Here is a 20,327-nt window from a genome sequence, read left to right on the forward strand (position 1 = left end):
TGCATAGGCTTTTGAGAGTCCTTAATTGCGATTCTTTAATAATCACAATTAAGGACTCGCAAAAGCTTTTCTTGTCCTGAAAAATAGAAAACAAGCCCTCTTTGCGTTGTGAATCTTCTACATATGTGAGCAATTGATAGAACCTTCTCCTTTGTGGTAAAGTTTAAGAATTACCCAATGATGGTACGTGGCTTACTCCCTAGCTTTGCAGTTTCCGGTGTCACTGTGTGCTTGTGCAATAGAGAATGAAAGAGTAGTTCCTTGGTTGTTCTCCTTAGGATTACAAAGAACACACCTGGAAATAACCTTGGCAACCCACTCAATCAAACTTGCCTCAGCTCAGTCAGCATTCACAGAGCCTTCCAATATGCTAACAATTTGAAGGTTAGATCTATTAGAGAGATTTTCCGAATCCTCAATTTTGCAAGATAGGCTTTTGATTTGGAGACTCACAGTGTCTTGTTTTTCATGTTGCTTAGCTGAAGCAGTCTCAAAGCTTGAGATTTTTTATCTTCAATAGTTTTGCTACTCTCGACAAACCTAGAGAGCTATTCCTCACCTTCTGTGTTAGGCTTTTTAAATTTGGCCATCTGGATTAATTGATTAGTCTTGATATGAGGAACCTCCTTCAAGATGGTTTAGAACATTGATTTTGTAGATGCAGAGGAGGAAGAAGTGGTGGAGGTTTCTTCAGACTCTTCAGCTCCAGAAGTGTGGGTAGCTTTTAAAAGCATATCCTGCAGAGCCAGCAGATCTTTAGTTACTCTAGGTCCTCCCTCTAGAATCTTATTTGAGGGATCTAAAGTTGAATATCCAATACTTTGTATGTTATCAGGAAATGCTGATTGCAACATACATGTAGTATAACTAGTTTTGGTGTCCTAATGCAAACCCTTCTTCCTTCTGTTATGTGTCCTGTGCTTTAGCTGTGGCAAGGATATTTTGAGCACTTTGGATTCTCGGATTTAGTAATCCATTCTCATCAGAAGTGGATTCGATTAATTTGCTTCCTTTGTTGGGAAGGCTGCGCCTAGTCAGCAATTGGGGGTGAGTGGTCTTATTAAAATCTCTCAGCTTCGAATCAAGCGAGATTAATAGCGAAGAAGGTTGATATTAATGTCTCTTAGCTCCCACTTTCAGTTCACTAATCCGTTGACTCTGCAAGACATGAAGGGAGTTCAATTAACAAGGTGCCAGACTTGGCAAAGATCTCAAAATAGAATTGTGGATTTTCTTTTTGTAATTCCCTTGCATGTCATTCAACAGAGGCATTGACCTATCAGTCATAATTGACAGCATTTAGAATCACTCAAAAACAACCAAATTTCTGTTTTTCTATTTTTAAACATAAATACAAACAAGAAAACAGATGGTTTTCTCTCTGTATTGATCTACAAAAATCAGTATAAATGGAAAACGGGGGGGTTATAAAAATAATCAGAGAGCATATTGGCTCAAAAGCATTATGCTATTTGCTTTTTAGAATATAGACATGGCTAGACCAACTCAAAACGGCTATTTTAAAAGAGATATAAGGATATAAGGGTTGCATGCAGAGTGATTGGCTAGTAAGCATTTCTCCCCGTTCGTAATCTACAGAGACTGAGCCTTTATTAAAGAAACCCCATCTGTAGGTCTTTTAAAGCTCATGTGATGTCACTTCCTATGATGTCATTAAGATTAAATGTCAGGTGATGTCACTTTCGGGATGTCAAACAACCGAAAATGGGTGTTTGATGCTACTGCTGCCACCCCTGGTATTTTAGTGAATTTCCGTCTATGGCGAAAATCTATCAGGCATGGGCGTTACTGCGGAGGTTCATGCTCCTGAGAATGGGATCTCTCAGGAAACTCAGCCCCTTGATTCAGCAAAAGGTTGTTTAATTTCTACATCTAATATCCCCATCGCTATTTAAGTGCAATCTGGCAACCTTGGAATGTTTTTTTCTACATTGCCACTGACTTGGATTCTCTGGCAAAAAAACTGTTGCTTTGGCCATTCTTCCACTCTATAGCAAAATTATCCAACAGCAACAATTAAATCCAATCATTAACATCAAAAAGCACAAATTGGCCTTAATGAGGCTTTTAATACTCATTGGAAACTACTGCAACAGAATTCAATTGCCAATCAGACAAACTCAAAAGGCAGGTTGAAATGTTTTAAACACTAATGAGCTCCAAGGCATTCGTAGAAGCTAGACTGTCAACTTTAAGTTTTGGTATTAATTAGATTAGGGAATAATCTAAGATTTTGCCACCCATTTGCCACTGTTCTAGTATAGTTCATAAATTAGTCAATCCATCTAATTTGCTCTCTTCAATGGATGAAGACCTCAGAATTGTGAAGAGCTCTTACAAAGAGAGCACAAGTATGTGCCCAGCTACAGTCATCAGCACACAAACAGATAATAGTCCTGAAATCTTGGTTAAGTCTCATCTTCTTCTTTAAACACCAAACATTCAGGACATTAGAAGGAGCCAATAATACCTTCAGATGAATCTAAACCTTGCTCAACAAACTAGCTTTCTGGCAAATATAAGAATACATTGTGTGAGGTGAATAAAACTAGGTCTAATTCGTATATAAATAGTTTGGCCAATCCGTGCACAAGTTATGGACCATTTCCAATATTCTCTAATCCAACCAAACTTCGGAATATTAACCAAATTAGTTGATTTTGAGAATAATATGACTGGCTCTAAAACAGCTAATGGTTTCATAGATAAGGTCTATTTGAAGATTTGTTAGATATGAAATGGTTTCTGACATTCTCTCACGGACTGGCCCTAATGGCTGCTTTTCACTAGAAACACTTGCAGCAGTTGAACCAGAGCCCCCTATTGCTCACAGTCTAGGACAATAAAAAATATATTAAAAAAACACGTTTTCCCTCTTCAAACCAAGGATACCATTTTGTTGACTAGAGGAACTAAACAGCTCTTGAGTCCAGTAATAATTGTCAGCACTGGAATAGCGATAACTGAAAAAGGAAGCCATCTAATTCAGAAAAATATGCTTAAACCTTTAGCAAATTGATGCCTCCAGGGCTAATCCTAACAATTAACTAATGTAATTGTTTCATGCAATGGCCTTAAATCCAGCAGTTAACTTTAAATTCAGAAATGGAATCAAGTCTGTGTTGAGACTTCGATTGTAAAGAGACATTCCGACTAGAAATTCACAACTCCCTGAGGGGCAGATATTACATCACTGTTTGTCTTTTTCCCCCTAGAATGTACTTTGAGAAGTGACCTTGACATTTTGAACAGAGGAAATATTGTAAGATTTTTGCATTTACATTCAGAATTAAAACACTTTGGGCCTTTTTTACAAAGCCTTTTTGTGATCTCAAACCCTGAAATGCGCAAAATCACAGCTTTGAATCAAGTGCAATGGTCCCTCAATGTGGTCAAATTTCAGTTAATGTCAGTTTCTGTGACGTAGTCATACGTAAAGTAAAAGAGAAATCATTTTGATTTCCTCTGTGTTTTGGTGACAAAATGCTATTAAAAGCCCTCCTGCTTGTGTACATTTGTAGACAAATCCCTTTTAATTCTAGAATATCAAATAACATATCACGTTAAAGTAATTCTCTAACTCTGTGCTAACCTATTTGCTGGATATAACCATCCTTTGCATGATTGGGGTGGGGCGGAGCTTGCCAGCGTCGATGGCGGACGCCTGAAAGGGGAGCTCCGCGCCATCACCCTGAATATCCGCAATTTATCCTGCCAAAGCTGACCCTTGGTGTCACCGAAGGTGTTGTGTGACCACCGGAATCCGCCGACAACAGCGACGGCGATTTTCGCTGCTCCCTGGCTGCCTGAGAGGGGGGTGCGGGCCGATGAACATCCCGGCGTGCTAGGCCGCCAAACCGCGAGCTTGCCCTGCGCGCTCCCCGGCGTGCATCACTCGACGTGCGGCCAGACTGACGGCCTTCAGCTCGGGGGGTCCGGACCTCCGATAAAGACCAGAGGAACTTGTGGACTTCTGGGGGAGATATATACCCCCCGCGAGCAGCGGAGATCCTTGCTGCCCGCTGGCATTCGCTAGACTGCCTTCAATGCTGTGGGCCCTGGAGCTGCTGATCCCCGGCCCTCTCCTCACCTGACGCTGCCGGCAAGTGAAATCGGCCCTGCACTGCTGCGACGGATCCTTCTGCTGCTGGCGTCGGGAGGGCCCGGGATCCGACCGCTCGGCACGTGGGACTGTGTGCACGGCAACAAGACTCATTGGGAAGGTGAGCCTGGTGCACCCAGATACCGACTTGGAGGCTCCGGTTCACTCACTCACGCGTTGGGCGGCCCTGAGGTGCACTCTACTGCCCGCTGATATCCCCCCCCCATTATCACTTGGACGGCTGGTGCTCTGTGGAGCCCAGGGGCAGTTATAAACATGGAGGAGTGGGCCGCAAACTTTGCAACTGGTGGGGCATTCCTGGGCTGGCCGGAGCTTATTCTTCCCCCACTCGACGCACCGGCGGGGCCGGGAGAGGCCCACCACTGGTGAACAGCATGGAAGATTGACGACAGCCGGGGTGCGCGCGCCCACGGCCGCCCTCATTGGCGCCTGCAGCCACCTGGGGGTGCCTGGTGATCCCGGAGTTGCCGGTGGCCTCCCCCCCCCCCTCCGGGTGCTATAGCTTTAGAGCGGTCTGTCGGCCCCCACTGTTCGATTATACAGCAGAGGAACTTAAGGAGGTGGCCTAGACCTACGGACATTTTGTGAGTGCGCTGGCAGGCGGTGCGAGGCGCTCTGAGGTGCGAGTGGGTTTGCTGTCCCCGGACACCTGATGTTGCCCCCCTACTAGCACTGTGTACAACCTGGGAACTCCTTAAGGTGCCAGCCTACACTCCCCCGTTATTGACTGCGATTCGGAGGGGCTGCACTTGACTGCTGGGGCGGAAACCCTGTTGTACAGCCGGAGGTGACCGCCTGCATCGCGCCCATAGCTGGTGAGCGGTACCCCGTTATTGGGAAGGTGGAGAGATCTTGCTCATCCCAGTGGAGAAACCAGGCGGGGGGCTAGCGGTGGGAAATCTGCGCTGGGACTAGCTCCAGGAGGCTCAGGGAGGGGAACTGCAGCATAGCCGCTGTTCTGGGCACCATGGGCAAAGGAGACAAGACACAAACTAAGCTCCCTTTTGAACAGCGCCGAGCTAAGCCCCCAGAGACGCGAGAACCCGTGACTACGCAGCAGGACAGGGGCCCGGAGAGCTCGTTCTACTCAGACATCAAGGAGCTGCTGGTCACCATGGAGAAGGGCCTACAGGACAGTATGGCGTCGATAAGTACAAAGATTGATGCTCTCACTTATCGCATGGACCGGATGTCCGAAAGAGTGGATAAGCATGCAGAGAGATTGGACATGTCGGAGAGACGCCTGACTGAAGTGGAGGAGGCGCAAATGGAACTGGACAAAGATCGTAAACAGATTGGCAAGCTCCTTCAGGTAATACAAGATAAGTCAGAGGATTTGGAAGCCCGCTCTCAGCGATCTAATATACGAATCACAGGTGTTTCGGAGACGACACACACCGGGAAGATGGAGTTGTTTGTAGAAAAGTTGCTGACCACGATACTGGGAGATGATGTTTTCTCGCCCATGTTCATAGTTGAGAGGGCGCATTGCACGCTGGGCCCACGCCCGAGCCCGTGAGCTCCCCCGAGGCCAATCATCGCAAAACTTCTAAACTACAGAGACACTGCTTTGCGGTTGGCCAGAGAGAAGGGTAAGCTGCAGTCGAGGGGGCAGCCATCTCCATATACCCGGACTTCACGGCAAAAGTACAGGAGGAACGGCGACATTTTGCTCCATATAAACAGCAACTCCGCGACTTAGGGCTAGATTATGCTATGCTGTACCCGGCAAAGCTACGAATCAACCACCAGGGGCATTCTCACTTTTTCACCGATCCAAAAGACCTACAAAAGGCTCTGAAAACGTGGTCTAAGGAGCAAAGGAACAGCCCCAGAAGCCAGGCTGGAGAGCAGGAACTCGACTGCGGCCTGGATGAGCAGGAATAGGAACACTGCACCATCGATGTGGCCTTGCCATTTGACGTGCTGAGGCAGAACCTGGGTTTTGATGGAGGGCTGGGCCCTGCATTGCTGAACTCTCTGCACGCTAGGCGAAAGGGAGCGGAACAGTCTCTAGGAGCATACGAGAGCCGAGAAGCCCCCGAGGCCTGGTGAGATCTTTCCAAGCTATCTTCTCCTTTATGCATGCAAGTGACTGAAATTAACGAACACTGAGATGGCTCACGTTTCCCTGTTGTACGATGATGACACGCGCTGAGCCTGGGGGGCGGGCTGAGGGGGGCTGGTTGCACTGTTTTTAGGGGGCTGCTAGATGTTGCGCAGTGGCTCATTGACTTTGGCTCGCGTTAAATGACACTAATGTGGTGATGGCGCTAGGAGCTTTACTGGGTCATGACTTAGCATGCAATTGCTTAGTGTACTTTTACTGACGACCTCTGCCCTAGCGCTGTACTCACTAATGGGTCCTGCGAGGGACTACTTGGGTTGTTTGGGGAGGATCGGGGGGGACAGTTTACTCATGCTAGGCCGTGTTGGGGTTGGTCTGCTGTGGGTGGGGGGGGAGAACTCATGGGAAATGGGAAGTTTGATTGTTTTGGAAAGTTTACACTGTGTCCCTTGCCTCCACGGTCACGAATAGTTCACTATAGAATGGGCCAAGACTGCGATGCACTCTGCTCCATAGATTGTCACACCGATTTGATTCCCTTCTGTAAACCTGGCTCCACTCATAATATTCACGCCATATCATCATGACTGACGTATCGAGAGTACAGGAACATGCAAAGTCAGTCACTGTTTGCGCCCTTACATGGAATATCAGAGGGTTGAATGATTTCAGAAAGCTAAGGAAAGTATTAGGTTACCTAAAAAGACATAATAAAGACATAGCGCTGCTGCAGGAAACACACTAGCCACTAACAAGTAGGATGCTACACAGCAGAGGCCTAGAGGGGAACATAGCTGCGGCCGGGTTCACCACCCACGCTACGGGGGTTATCACATGGGTCAACCCGGGTTCGAAACTCCAGATACAGACGGTCAGCGCCGACACGGAAGGCAGATACGTTATAGTGACCTGTAGGGGAGTGGGGCTGGACTTGCTAGTTGTCAATGCCTACGGTCCTAATTATGACTCCCCAGAATTCTGCGAAACACTAGCTGCTAAGATCGGCACATACGGCAAGCCCCACATAATATGGGGAGGGGATTTTAATTTGACACTCAACCCAGACATGGACAGGTCTACAGGCCCACCTTGCAGGCCGTCGGTGGCTGCGCAGATGCTGATAGCTAGACTTCTCGTGTTGGACATAGATGATGTGTGGAGAAGTAGAAATGCGGGGCGAAGTGGATACACACATTACTCGGCTTACCACGAAGTGCACACTAGAATAGATTACTGGTTTGCCACATCGGGGATTACCCGCAGTATTAAACACTGTAAAGTGCTACTGCTCACGCTGTCCGACCATTCCCCCATACTACTGGTAATAGAGGCCCCTGTCAGGAAAATTCCCCCTTTTACATGGCGCTTTCCACCTTGCTCGCTCATAGACCCAGTTATTCGCGGAGAACTTGCAGAGTCGATTGAAATATTTTTTTAAAAGAATGTTGGATCTGTGGAGGACTTTCAGATTGTGTGGGAGGCGTTTAAAGTCTACATATGAGGCATTGCGATGTCTAAACACTCCAGTGTCCTGAAAGCGAAAAGGCGCAGGCTGGCAGAGCTAGAAAATCAGCTGCAAGCCCTTGAGGAGCAGCAGCGGAATCGACCGGACGAGGCCACAGAGGAGGGAATCAAACGCCTCCTAGTGGAGTTCCATGACGAAGCAGACAGGGAGGTTCAACATTTGGGCAAATATGCCATGGCCCCCACATACGGTGAGGGGGAAAGGCCTGGCGCAGTACTGGCTAACATCCTTAAAGGCAGAAGAGGGTAGCCGCTGGTCACGGAAATGAAAGATGTAGATGGACATAGAACCACGGATGAGGCAGAGATAGCTTCCATCTTTAGAGGTTATTAATCGGATTTGTACTCCTCGAACTACGGGGACCTGTCGGCTGAAATCCTAGATTACTTGGAGCATATAAAGCTCCCGTTCCTGTCTGACCCTCAAAGGGAATTCCTCATGTATCCTAAACAACAGGACGAAATAAGAGATGCCCTGGCCTTGATGCGAACGGGCAGCGCGCCTGGTATGGATGGCCTGACAGTCGAATTTTACAAAACTTTTCAGGAGCAGCTACTGCCACATATCACCACTCTGATGAGTGACATTTGTATCCAGGGAAGCTTGCCATGCTCCATGAGAGAGGCGATCCTAGTCACTATTCTTAAGCCGGGCACGACGCACGACGAGTGCGGATCATACCGACCGCTGTCGTTGCTGAACGTAGATACCAAGCTATATGCTAAAGTACTAGCAACCAGATTAGCACTACTGGCCCCTGAATTAGTGGCCCCAGAACAAGCAGGGTTTATACCCAGCAGGAACTTGACGTACAACATTAGGACGGTACTAGGAACTATTCAACATGTTAAGCAGGACGTGTCGGCTGTGGCTATTTTCCTTGACATGGAAAAGGCATTCGACTCGGTGGAATGGCCGTTTCTGCTCCAGGTATAAGGACAGATGGGAATTGGGGAGCCCCTCCTACAAATGGTAGGCGCTCTTTATGAGGGACCCTCGGCTAGAGTGCGAGTTGGCAATGCGATCTCGAAACCCTTCCGCATAGGCAGGGGAACTCGCCAGGGGTGCCCCCTATCCCCCTTGTTATATGCGCCTTTGGCTTGTGCGCTGAGAGAATACCACGGCCACGAGGGCATACATTTCCCGACCTCCAAAATAGTAGTGTCCATGTACGCAGATGATACGCTGTTGTACGTACACGACCCTGCGACTACTCTTCCCCCGCTGCTGAGAGAGGTTGTACGCTTCGGTACGCTTTCTGGCCTCAAAGTCAACTGGGCAAAATCCATTGTGCTACCGCTAAAGCCTGTGACCAGACAGGTGGAGACGGAGGTCCCTCTACAGTGGTCCGAAGACCCGATTAGATATCTGGGGATACAAATTCACACGGACCCGGACCTGCTCATTAGTCAAAACTACGGTAGAGCGGTCAGCAAGTTGGAAGATGATATAGTGCTCTGGAGTAAATTGCCTCTCACTCTGATGAGCCGCATAGCCATTATGAAGATGGTGGTACTGCAGCGGTTCCTGTTCCTCTTTAATGCTCTTCCAATAGTGCTATCTAGGGCATTTTTCCAGCGGCTGACGAGTCTCATGATTAGCTTAGCGTGGGCGGGAAAGCAGCCGAGAGTCAAGTGGTCGACACTTACTTTGCCCTACAGCATGGGAGGCTTGGCGGCCCCAGACCTTGAACTTTATTACAGAGCAGCTCAAGCGTCGGACCTTCACACTTGGATACACGGAGACAGGATGATCCCGCATGTCCGTATGGAGCGACTATGCGCACACCTGCAGCCTCTTCCGGCCACGATCTGCTTGCCGCTGGATCATAGAACAGGAGTGTTGGACTCCATTACTGCTACCAACCATGCATGGCACTCACTCCTGCAATGGCAGGGAGGAGCGCTACTATACTCGCCAGAGATGCCGCTGGAGTGGATGCTCTGGCTCCCACCTATGGCTGAGAAGGGTGTTACCAGAGAGCTGGCGAAACTAGGTCTCCGCCGAGCAGGCGACCTTTTTCAGGATGGCGTGGCCAAAACCTGGGATCAGGTGCGAGATGATTGCAGTGACATCCCTATGCTGCAACGCTTCCAATTCCACAGGGCGCGGAGTGCTCTTTCGGAGCTACTCAGTCCGGACATGGCAGAGCCCCCAGACGTCCTTGAACTGTCATATGTCATCAAGAACAAGGAGCCCCGGAAGCTCCTCACGAATCTATATAGGGTGGCTAGGTCGCAAGGAGAGCACCAGCTTATGAAAGCGAGACTGGCGTGGCAAAGAGACCTGGAGACCACGTTAGATGATGCGACATGGCGGTACTGCTGTGAAAAGCACGAAACGGTTGATCCACTTTAAGTTCCTGCAGAGGGTGTATTACACCCCGGAGAGACTCCAAAGATATGGTCTGCGGCAAACGGCACAATGCGAACGTTGCCATGCTGCTGACGCTGACTTCCTGCACTTGGCGTGGATCTGCCCGGGCATCCAGTCATTCTGGTGCGATGTCTTTTCGGGAATGAGCAAAATCCTGGAAGTAGACATGGCCCCGGAACCGGGCTTGGCGCTCATTGGAAATTCCAAGCAGCTCCCAGTCGCGCTTCGCAGACTCACGGATATGGGGATGCTAATGGCTAGGAGAGTAGTAGCTCACTGTTGGATGAGAGGACCACTCCCAACCAGAACTAGATGGGCGCGAGACATGTTGTACTGTAGCACACAAGCGGAACACTATAGTGAACTGCTGCCCCCCAAAAAACGCCGCCCTAAATATTTTTGGGTACTGTACCAAACTTACCTCAATGGGAGGGTGCGAGAGGGTTCTGACAGCCCGGAGAGGGAGACCCCAAGATGAAAAGCAAACAATGACTCGGAACCTGAACCTCGGCTAGTGAGAGTGGTGAGCTGTGCACAAGACCCAGAGAGTGCGACCTGGAGCGTGATGAAGGCATGGGGCGATGTGGGAAATGATTAGACGGGCGGGGTGGCAACGTAAAATCACAGTTCACACACAGTCTAGCTGGGACACAACACTCGGGACAGACATTCTGGTTGGACTAACGGGGCGCAGACACTGCTCAGGGACACACTGAGAGTAGATGTGGCTATGGAACAGACATAGGCACCACCTTGACGGACACGCCTGTGTTGCACATGATGATCGCAAGGAGGGAGGGGTGGGGGGACATGGACATTGACCGAGTTAGGGGTTGGTATTAGTTTAGTTAGGGGGCGAACGCACTTGTCTTGAATATTGGCTGCGGAGCAATGGGGGAGGAGGGTAGGGACGAGCTGGTGGATAAAATGAAGAAAATGCGCATGACAACTGCACCCTGCTATGTTGGCGGAGAAGACTGCGAATTTGTCAGTTGCTACGAGGAACGCGCCGCCGGACCCCCGGGTTGTCGGCTGATGGGCCGTGTACGAATGTGCTTATTGTTTACTTGGCATATCTATAACGCGGCCGGCCCATGAGGTTGTAGGCCCGAAGCTGTGTATTTGAAGTTTGTGGCAATAAAATAATAACAAAAAAAAAACATCCTTTGCATGATTATCCCCTAGATTTTGGCTGTCTTCTGCTGGACCTGTTTTTACTAGACATAGGGATCTGTGCACTTTATCCATACTAACCAGTATAAAGTACTTATGTTCTCCTTTCCAAACCTGTTAGAATTGGTACACCCCTAATTGGCACTTTTAATTTACATGTACTCCCCTTCTATATGGTACCACATGTATCCAGGGACTGTAAGTTAAGTGCTGCTAGCGGGCTGCAGCAGTCATTGAGCCACCCACTAAAGTACCACAGTAAAACATGTCTCCTGGCCTGCCAATGCAGCCTAGATGTGCAGTAGTAAACTGCATTTCAACCTGGTAAAATTAATCTTTTACCAGGCCTATACCTTCCTTTATAGTATTTATAAGTCACTCATAAGATAGGACCTAAATGCTCATAGGGCAGGGTGCATGGTATTTAACAAATGGGGTATTTATATGTCATATTTTGCATGCCCTAGCACTGAAAAACCTCCAAATGTATTTTTAACTGTTTCAAGGCTGGCTCCCATAGACTTACGCTGCTTTACACTATTACACTTCAGGTTGAGAGCAACTAAAGATATGGTTTAAGGACCTATTTCAAAAAGTAATTTAAAATCTAACTTTATGGTCAAGTTGGATTTCATTCTATTATTTTAGTCAGTTGTCATTTTCCTGCCTAATCCAAAAGGCCCTTTCTGCCAGTGTCACCTGACTGTTGATGGTTTCCCTGTGGTAAGATGTTTATTGCTCTCAGACAGTGGATAAAGGGGTGGTGAGTGGGGAGGGGTTTTTCCTTCTTGAGCAGAACGGCCTGGGTGCTGTGCCCAGCCCCTTCATGGGCTTCAAATTATGCCTACTCTGTAACTGGCAGATGTAGCTCACATCTAGGCCTACTTTCTAAGAAAACTTGACCCCAAACCCAGTGGGATAGGAGAGGTGCCCCAGAACTGTCTTTGAGTGAGCAGAAGGAAATATTTGCCCATTATCATAGCGACCCACTCAGTGAGCACAGGGAGCTCTTCGCAGGGTAAGGGGAATTCTACCATGTTGGTTTTGGGCAGAAAGGGGAAGTTTATAGTAACAATATACATGAGGTGCTGCAAAAGTGGTTACAGACACCCCTAAGATTTTTTGCCCCATTGGTTGGGGAGTGGCTAGGACTTTTTTCTACCCACATAGTGGCGCTGGGCATAAATGTGGCATCCCTAGTACCCTGCTCAGAATGCTCCTCGACCTCTCAAGAATCAGAAGAAAAACTGCTCTGCTGTCTAATGAAACCTCCAGAAAGACTGGACGTGTTTGCCTGGAGCCCAGGATCCCTGAAGCAACTCCACTAGTCTGTTGTCTGACCTCCTGTTTGAGGTACATGGACACAAAACGTTTCCAGATGCCTTCCTCCCTGCAAGTGCCCAGCTGACCTGTTCCATGGGGACCTGCCCTGGACTCTGCTGCTGGCCTCTATTTGAGTGAATCATAACACCCAAGTGGTGCCCCCCCCGGGGGCCTGGAACCCTGCCTGGTGTTAGAGTGCACTCCTCATGCCCACACTGCAACAGCTTGGACTTAGAAACATTTTCACCAACTTTCTGCCTAGAGAACCAATAGATACTGACATAACCTTTGAGGCCGCAGCCCTTAACGTTGAATCAGCCATAGACCTCAACTTGCTGGTTTGCCCCGCTCAAGAAAGTGCTGACTTCCAGAAAAGTTTTTAAGGCCCGAACAGAGAAGTCTTCACCGGGACCACCATGGAATAACATCCCTTCTACGTCGAGGCCTTCCTCAAAACAGACTTCAGACATTACTCGCTTGGAGATTTTTCACCTTTGTTGATGACCACAACAGGACTGCGCTCTTCAGCTACCTGCCATCATCAGGCTCCGCTTCAGATCCAGCTTGCATCTTGGCCCGGAAAGGACTCATCGATTACCACTTTTTTTTAATGGCTTTTTGGATTTGGGGGTCTAGTCTAGTGTACACATTATGGGTCATCAACTTTTTAAACCCAGTCAGGTTAGATATGCAATGCCATTTACCAGCATTTTCAAATCTAATAGCTCCACAAAAGTCGGACTCTGGTCTGCCTTAAAAGGATCTTATGGTGCATCTTCCTTCATGTTTACAGGAAGCCATCTTTCAGTTAACTTGAACAGTTGGGCTGCTCTGGAATAAAAGCCTTCTCACTACAGAACAATCGAACTTGTGAAATAATGGTGTTGCAGTTGTCTGGTCCATGTGCTAATCTCAGGTGTTGCAAATTGAGGGTAGCATTGAAAGACAGCACCGATTCAAAACAGTTATTGCTGCTTTCTTGGAATGTTGCAGGAATAGCAAGACTTTTAAATGGCAAAGATACTTACAACTTGTTGCTATAGAGGAATTATGGGCATGTGACCCATTATCTATATTGAGCACTGTGCCTTTTGCATTGGTGCTATAAAGGCAAATCTAGGGGCTGAACGAATAATGGCTTGGAAATCTGTGTTGGAACTCTTTGAATTGCATAGTTAATTCCATTGACCTTGTCATAAAAGGCTAGAGGTACTCAGGAGAATTTGGTGCTCTCTATTAAATAATGCTTATTTACATCCTGCTGGTAAGACCCCATGCAAAGCAATGTGTAAAAACAGATTGTAACTTTAAACATGCTTAAGATGATTATTGGAATATGTGCACCCTGCTCTTTAACATTTATATTAAACCTCTAATTAGTGAGCTGTCAACCATCGGTTGTAACCTTTATAATTTTACAGATGACTCCCAATTTTATTTCCATTAATGGACTCACAGTCTGGGCAGGAAGAGTTTTAAATCACAGTCTGGACAGGAAGAGTTTCAACATGCTATGAGATATACTTTTAATGGGATGAACCTAAATTGACTGAAGCTCAATGCAGATAAAACAGAGATAATGATTCTTAACAAATGTACTGTTCTATGATCAAGTGACTTCTGGCCACATGAGCGGGGTGATGTACCTGTGCATAGGAGGTCAACCAAAATCCCAGTGATAGTGGTAGACAGCAAATCAACCTTAGAGTCCCAGATTGGCAGATTGGCTCCGGGACGGCCAAATATGCTTTTTTTGGAAATTGACCCGATTGCTATCATTTGAACCCATGAAGTCAGTCATAGTATCCAATGTTCAGTCCAGGTTGGAATAAACAAATTCTGTCTATTTAGGGCTACTCGATAAATCCATTAGAAGGCAACAGCTTGTCAAAAATAATAATGCCCACCTCATTCTTGACTGGCCCAGAAGAGTCCACATTACACCAGTTTTGAAACAGCCTAATTGGGAGAGGAACTACTTTAAATCTGAGCCTGACCTTTAAATCATTAGACAGATATTCCCTTTTCATTTCAGACAAGAATGAGGCAATATAAGCCAGGTCATGCACTCAGATCAGAAGGTAGGAATCTGCTTGTTTTCCCCAAATATAGGAAAGAGTGTATGGCTGGTCGGAACTTCTTAGTTTTAGCCCCCACTATTTCAAACTCCTCCCCCTGCAGTTGTGTTAAGGGGCAATTTTATCAGATTGAGGAAAAACTTGAAAACTTGGCTTTTAAAACAGGCTTATGAATAGTTCACCCTCTGTGCCATCTATTGCTATACTACCTTAGGCGCCATGAAACCTTCGGTGTACGTGAGCTTAACAAATTCTGGATAACATAACATAAGATTACATAACGCTGGTTCAGAGACACTAAGAGCCTTGACTTCGAGATGGTGACTGCTCACTGCGAGAGCGACCTACACCCCCCTTAATCTTTCTACGGTCATGTCCTTACTGAGCACTACAATTCGACTAACATTCTGGATGATCTGGCCAGCTAAAACTCAAAAGGTCCCAAGTCTCTCTGACTCAAGGATAGAAACTGGAGCTAGCACCCCTCAGCTTCCCATCTTAATATACACCGCCAGGCCAGAACTACTTACAACAAGAATATCCTCTTATCCAAAAAAGAGTTCTTTAAATCAGAACTGGAAAATGCTATAAACAGACCATGCAAACACTTCGAAATAATCAAACTTCAATCAATCAAACTAGCAAAGTTATCAAAAGAAACAACAAAATCCCTAATAACCTGCGATGAGTTCTCCTCCTTCTTCACAACCAAAATCAACTTGCTTAGAAAAAAACTCAAAGCCACCTTAAACTTCCCTCCTCCTCCTTCTGGTACTCATCTCTCCTCTTGTCCCCTCCAAGCAACACCCAAAAACAAGGCTCACTGGTCCAACTTTGAACTTTATGATGACCAGTCCATCTAAAAAATGCTAGCCTCCTTAAAACAGCAACCTCCCCACTCATCGTACCCATCTGGACTATGTAGTAAATGAAGATACACAGTCCAGCTGTATAGCTAGATAATCCTTGATTGTAGCTTGCTTCTAAGATAGATGAGTAGGAGATGATAGGAAGTACAGATGTAAAACCCCACCAGGAGCAAGCTCCAAGCAGCTCAGCCTGAGGTGACTAACTGACACTGTGAGCCAGAGAGACACCGGGGCATTCTATGATGTCATGTCATGTCATGGACATTCTATTCAGTGTAGAAGAGTAGAGAAGTAATTTACTACACACTACAATCATCAATGCTTCCCGTATTCAAGGATCCATACCTGACTCCCTGATATCCGGGCAAGTCATCCCCATCCTAAAAAAAAACACTCTGAATCCTGAAATTCCAGACAGCTTCAGACCTATTTCGAATATTCCCCTTCTTGCAAAAGTGCTGGAGAAATGTGTGCAGCTACAGCTAAGCCAACACATCACTAATTTCAATTTACTTGACGATTTCCAACCTGGGTTCAGGCCTGGGCACAGCACTGAAACTACAATTCTTCATATCTTAGACTATGCTTTCCTAGCCCTTGACCGAAGCAAAACCTGTCTCTTGGTCCTTCTGGCTCTCTCCTCAGCATTCGACACAGTCAACCATGAGAAACGTCTTGAACGCTGGATGGCAGCCAATTATTTGCAGTGCAACGTCTCCAAAACGGAGGTTATGCTATTCGGAGAGGCAAAACGGTTGTGGACCCCGGACTGGTGGCCTCAAGACCTTGGCCCGGTCCCTGTGCCCAAAACCGTGGTAAAAGACCTGGGAGTCAAACTGGACCATGAGCTCACCTACACACAACAAACTAACCAAGTGGTGGGCTCATGCTTCCATGTCATCGGGCTTCTCAGGAGAGTATTCCCCCTGCTACCAGATACCACCAGGAGAACGTTGGTCCAGTCCCTAGTTTTAAGCAGGCTGGACTACTGCAACGGGTTAATGCTAGCTGCCAATGAGGGCATCTTTGCTAGATTGCAGGTTGTGCAAAACACGGCTGCACGACTGGTACTGAATGTCCCGCCCCGCACTCCCTCAAAACCACTATTGGCCAAATTGCACTGGCTTCCGGTTAGGCAGAGGGTGATGTTTAAGATCTGCTGCGTCATCCACAAATGCCTAACTGGAACTGGTCCCGGTTACCTCACTGAGAAATTTATCCCCTATGTTCCGTCCAGATTCCTGAGATCGGGAGATCAGGAACTTTTACGTGTTCCTAGGGCCATGAAGGCAAGAAAGGGGGAAAGAGCCCTATCGGTAGCAGGTCCAAAGCTGTGGAACCTACTCCCAAAGGAAATCAGAGTATGTAGGGAACATTTCCCTTTTAGGAAAAAGCTTAAAACATTCCTCTTCAAATCCCTAACTGACTGATCTCCTGCCTAGTTCATTAAAATGTTGACGAGTCTTTTCTGTTCTTTGGTTGTGCCAAAGGCGTGGAGATATTCCTTCGGGAATCGATTCATAGCGCCATACAAACCTGGAAATAAATAAATAAAAACACAGAATGGGCCTAGGAGGTACTGTCATCAAAGGGTTTGGTTCCTTCCTCCAGAACCGCACCCAGAGATTCTTAGTCAACAACAAACCTATCTGCTCCTTCTACGATCTCTTTCGTTGTCCTTCAAGGCTCTACTCTGTCCCCTACCCTCTATGTACTCTACTGTGAACCATTAGCTGAAATTCTTCCCATGGCCAACATCTCTTTCCACATGTACGCCAACAATACACAGATATACATGAAACTCTCCACTCTTTAAGAGATCTGAATGATGCCCTGAAATTGACTTTTCAATGGCTCGCCAACAACCAGCTCAAACTGAATGCCTAAAAAACCAGAGTTCCTTCTCGTCTCCCCCCAAAATAATCCAGTGACATCCCTGAATGGATTAACTCGATCACAGCACTCAACTGCATGCTGACCATAGTGGATTCAGCCAAATCCCTCGGAATAACTGTGGACAGTAATCTGGATATGCGCAACCACATCAACTCGATGGCCAAAACTGCAAGATTCCATTTGAGCTACTTTAAAAAACTAAAACCTTACCTTGTAACTGCCGACCTAAAAACCGCAGTTCAGGCGCTAGTTATTTCCAGAATTGAATACGGCTGCTCTATCCTATCTGGCCTACCAAAGACTTATACAGTCCCCCTGAAAGCTTGCCTCAACGCAGCAGCTAGACTCTTATTTGGTTAAATTATTTTTTACCACATTTCACCACATCTGAAAGCCTTGAACTGGCTTCCTCTTGAAGGCAGAATCCAGCTCAAACTGGCCTGCATCATTCACAAAGCCTTGTACACAAACTCCCCGAAGTATCTCACCCAGAAAACTGTGAAACCTGGAAGAACCAGAAACTCCTGCTCTGCCAAAGACCGTGTGCTCCCGCCACCCCGCTTCCGTAATGTAAAAACATTTAACTGAGCGGTCTCTGGGGCCGCACAAAGAATCTGGAACTCACTAGCTCCCTTCATCAGAAGAATTCCTACTTTATCGCGCTTCAAAAAGGAAGCAAAAACATTCCTAAAGAGCAAATTCCCCCAATAACTCCCCCTTTGCTGTGCTTTCTGCCTTTTTATGGCTTTGTGTCTCTGCATAATCTCCAGCAGTAGCTTGGCCCTCTCCGTATGTTAACTGTTCATCCTGTTTTACTGCTTACATGTCGCTCGCTGTTTTTGTACTGTACTACTCATTGTATATAACTCTTGCTTTTATCCTAGTGTAGTCATTTCCCTAACCCTCATCACTATATTTTCCAACGTCTATCTTGTACGTAACGTGTTTTTCCCTGTAAAGCGCTCTGATACTCTAACGGGTCATGTTCACGCTATATGAAACCTCAAATAAAATAAAATAAATAAAAAATAACATAACATAACACATGGAGGTTTCAAGATACAATAAATTCTCAAACTACAAATCTACTCATGCCCATCATATAGAAGTCATATTTAAGGCTACAGTTTAGGCCTTTTTATTCAAGAGGTCTTCCTTCCTGCAACCGCAAAGGTTTGTTGATATGCTTTACATACACTGCGATATAAGAGAAGATGTCAAAACAGCTGGAAATATAACATTTATGGCAGAAAGTGCACATGCTTTTCCCGGGATTGTCAAAGAAACAGACTGAAAATAAACAAGTGAAAAAGAAGTAGATAGATCACTTTCTATGAATTCTAATAATGAAGATGGGTATTTAGATTGTTTTTTTACTCTGAGACCATCTCTGTGTAATGATGAAAGAAGACTGCAAGATAAAGGAGCCAGAGAGCCGAGTGCCCATAAGATTGAAGCAGTAGATCATGCTAGTGTGTCTGCTAATGTGTCATCTACTGTGCTTGCTACTAGTGCATCTGCACTGAGTAAGACAAAAATAAAAGAAATTGACATTGATAGACTAAACATTGAATTTGAAGACCTAATTAATGCAACTATTGGTGTAGAAAGAATATTATCATATAATGAGGAATAATTGAGATACCTTAGTAAGGAAGCAGAAAGATGTGTGTGATGCAGATAAGACACTTGAGGAATTGGCAGATTAATTTAATGTGAATTTGTATAGAAAGAGATTGCACAGAAATTGCAGAACTGAGATGAGTGATGATGAAATATAAACAAATGGTACTTGTGAACTTGAAAAAACATACTAAAGATTTAACAGAGTATAAATGAGTGGCACAATTTGAAAGGATTTGGAGAAAAATGGTGAAAGAAATGGCAATGACACAAAAACATAAGATCACAGAAGAGGAAAAGCAACAAGTGTGAGTGTTCTGAGTGTGAACTGTTTGCAGGATATCAGTTGAGAGAAGTGCATGTTCTTGTACTATGAACAAAAGCTGATTTTCTGACATTTAGGAAAAATTTCCCAAAGCTTGGAGAATCACCGGATAAGTGGGATGCAGAGGTAGAAAGGATTGTCACAATTTTAAGTTACTTTGGTTTGATTTGATTTGGATTTGAGATTCTGATCTGTAAAGATTTGTGCAGTTAGGGTGCAAGGGAATTTTCAGTTGGCCAAATGCAGAACCCCTAAAAGTAGCTCCCCAGAATAATCCATCTCCGATTGTAATGAATGAACAAATATAAATCAGTGATTAAACATTTGAAGACTAAAGATCAACAGAAAGAGATACATTTGTCTAAAATTATGAGAGTGACACAGGAGCAGAAAAATCAGCACATGCATATTATGAGCAATTGGTACAGATTTACAACCAATACGGAGTTTAAGACCCTGTGAAAGAGGCCGTTAGTGGATTTGTCTCAGCGTACGTGATGGGTTAGTGTCTGGAAATTAGTTCTGATACATGACATACATACAGACAAAATCCCGTTACAAAATACTTAAATGTACAAAATATCATATTGTATTGAAACCTAGGAAAATTACGGAAAAGTTGATTTTACGGCATATTCATAAAGGTGGGAACCTTTCTCAAATGTCGGATCGTGTTTTTTTTTCTGGTTGTGTTACAGGTGCAAATTCGGGAATGCATAGAGTTGTTGTACAGACAGAGTGATGGTTATCAAGAGGTTTTGTCAATATCTGAGACATGGTCAATTTTTACAATAACATGCAGAACAGAGACTGTAGATATAATCCAGAAAGAGCATAAATGAGTTGTAAATGGTTCCACAAATGCAACAGAACATGAAACTAATAACACAGAATGAAGTGCATCACAATCAGTTGCCCCAGCACAAA

The sequence above is a fragment of the Lissotriton helveticus genome, chromosome 2_1, assembly GCF_964261635.1.
Source record: "Lissotriton helveticus chromosome 2_1, aLisHel1.1, whole genome shotgun sequence".
Lineage (NCBI taxonomy): Eukaryota > Metazoa > Chordata > Amphibia > Caudata > Salamandridae > Lissotriton > Lissotriton helveticus.